Consider the following 2,713-nt stretch of genomic DNA (forward strand, 5'->3'; position numbering starts at 1 on the left):
TGCCCGTCCCAAGTAGGTGTACCTGCCTTGGTCTCCTGGACCCAGCCAGTGGTCAATCCACTGTAGACACCCCCGCGTGTGACGTCTGTGCCCCTGTGTGTGACGGGCGTATGTCAGTGTGGGGTGTAGGTGCCCCCGTGTGACGTGTGTGTCTCCAAGTGTGCCGTACGTGTGCCCGGGTGTGACAGGTGCGCACCGACCCCGACATGCACGTGTCCGCACATGAGGCATCTACACCCGCGTGTGCAGAGACCCCGGTCATAGGCTGCTCGGTGCCGCAGTGTCTGCAGGGACGAGACCACAGCGGAGCTCCCGTCACACGTGCAGAGACCGTGGGCCCCACGTGGGACCGTGTGCAGCCGGGACGTGAGACGCGTCCACGTGTGGGGACGCAGTGTGGACCCTGCCGGATCGTGCAGGGGAGCGGGGGGGAGCAGCGTGTGGGGTGCGCGGTCGGGCACGTGGAAACACACAGGGTACCTCTGAGGGGACGCGCACGGCCTGGAACCGCAATGTCCGTGGAGGGAAGTGCACCGCGGGGTCAGGGCCGGACTGTGCGTCAATCCCTGTCGCCCTCCGTTACGTGCGTGTGCGGTCCGCTCACAGCCTGCCGCAGGGAGAGCCACGTGGGGCAGGGACACAGCTTCTCCTCCTTCCCGGAGGACAGTCCGCTGCAGGCTGCCGGCCCTGAGGGTCCTGAGGATCGCTCCCTCTGCGACCGTGACAGAGCAGTGGACACGCAGGGACTGGGGTCGTGTGCGTGGGGGACGCGGACCTGCTGTGTCGGCCGGGCAGCAGCAGGGGGTGCAGCCGACGGGAGATGCGGGGGCGGCGGTCCTGGAAACAGGGAGGAGGAGCAACGGAGCGGGCAGTTGGGGGTCTCTCTGCGTTGTTGTGTGTAATCCTTGCAGGTCCCCTGCACTCGCACCTCTTGTCCCCATGCCTCACACGTGGGACCTCAGCTGAGACAGTTTAGCAAATCACCATGGCAACTCAGCCAAGAAAAGGCAGATCTGGAACTTGAACCTGGGTCTGTCTCTTCCCTGAACTCATGACTTACTGATCTGCTGTTCAGGAGCCCAGGCCTGGGTCCCAGGAGCCCTCACGGCATCCCTGGTGCTGGGTCCCGCCCTGGGCTCCGGCATCAGATCCTGGGGCTGTGGGAACAGGATCCCGTAGACCCGGCGGCTGAAACACATCAACTTGTCTCACAGTCTCAGGGGCCGAGAGTCCAGAATCAAGTGTTTGTCGAGTTTCTGATGGAGGGATGGAGTGTCATGCCGTGGGGACTTGGGATACTCGTGTCCTGACTTGCTTAGAGGGACCTGGTTGCAGTGTCTCCTGCCATCTCCGTGCACCTTGTCTGTGCCGTGTTGGGGTGGGTCCTGCACCCAGGGCACGTGTCTGCACCTGACGTCGTCCTGCACTGGGGGTCAGAGGACTGTGACCTCTGGAGGGAAGGGACAGAGGACGGGCCGGCAGGAGGCTGAGGAGTGAATCCCTGTCACTCTCCTGGCGGCCTGAGGCAGGGACGGCTGTGACCCCCTTCCCACTGATACAGGATGAGGGGCTGTGGCCTGACGGCTCAGGGGTGCTGGGCCGGGCGCGGGGCCCCAGGCCTGTCCCGGAGGTGAGGGGACTGGTGAGGACCTGTCATGCAGCCTCACTGAGCCTGACATGGGCTGCCTAGGAGGCGATGGGACCACCTCTGTCAGCGTTGTCCCTGTCACCTGCTGCTGTGTCCCTTGTCGTTCCCTGGGTCCTTGACACTCACCGTGTGGGCTCACAGCCTGTGCAGCTCAGGACCTGGGGCGGCCACACTGGTGCTGAGTCCCAGGGCCCCTTGGACTGAAATCCAGGTCTGTGTGGAGCTGAGGGAGCTCAAGACCAACGAGGAGGGTGTGGTTCCCCCTCACCCCTGCCCTTGCAGAGGGGGAGCAGATTCTGGGGCTGTACTCAGGCCTCCCTCCTCCCCGGTGTTGGCCCAGGGCTGCCCCCAGTCCAGGCTATGTGGCGGACCCCACAGTGCAGCCCCATAATGGCTGCAGGCCCCTCCCAGCAGCGAGGGACAGGGAGTGAGGGACACAGAAGTCACACTCCTGAGAGACCTGCTGTCCCTGAGCAACATCCATCACTGCAGCTGAGCTCCGCCCCTCAGAGCACGGCCCAGGGCGCAGCCCCCACTGCAGGGCCAGGGCTCCCGCGGCGGGTGGGCGGTGGGGCCTCTGCCCCACGGAGGAAGCTCCCCCTGCACTGGTGCACTTGGCATTGACCCCAACGTGCCCCGTGCTTTCCATCCGTGATGTCATCACGTCCAGTTGCTCAGCGTTAGGTGGTGAGGACACTCGGGTCAGCACTCAGGACCGTGTTCAAGGGGACGCCCCACTGGGACAGGACCCAATCTCAGCCTCGCTCCGGATTCACGCTCTGCCCCGCCCCCCGGAGTCCAGGGAGTCTGCGGGGTGGGTTCATTAACATGGTGGGTTCTACGGTTTTCTCCTCGTTCTTCATGAAACACACTCACACTTTCTGTCTCCACTGCCCTAGACGCCTTCAGCACTGTGGTCAGGAGCCCTGGGGCCCGTGGGTCTGACGTGGAGGATTCTGGAAGCCGAGTGTCCCTGAAGGGGATTCAAGGAGGCTCTGTGGTGTTTCATGTGATCAGACGACCAGACGTCCCTCCTGAAGCCGAGCTGGAGAAGGTCTCTTGGGC

The 2,713-nt window shown here is 64.2% G+C and overlaps 1 protein-coding gene across 15 annotated transcripts in view; it reads left to right on the top strand.

The window, feature by feature from the left end:
• Positions 1-2,713, top strand: part of LOC115288523 (SLAM family member 9-like) — a 132,760-nt gene that overhangs the window by 30,152 nt on the left and 99,895 nt on the right. The gene's annotated exons all lie outside the window — the stretch shown is intronic.

Source organism: Suricata suricatta, chromosome 3, assembly GCF_006229205.1.
Source record: "Suricata suricatta isolate VVHF042 chromosome 3, meerkat_22Aug2017_6uvM2_HiC, whole genome shotgun sequence".
Classification (NCBI taxonomy): Eukaryota; Metazoa; Chordata; class Mammalia; order Carnivora; family Herpestidae; genus Suricata; species Suricata suricatta.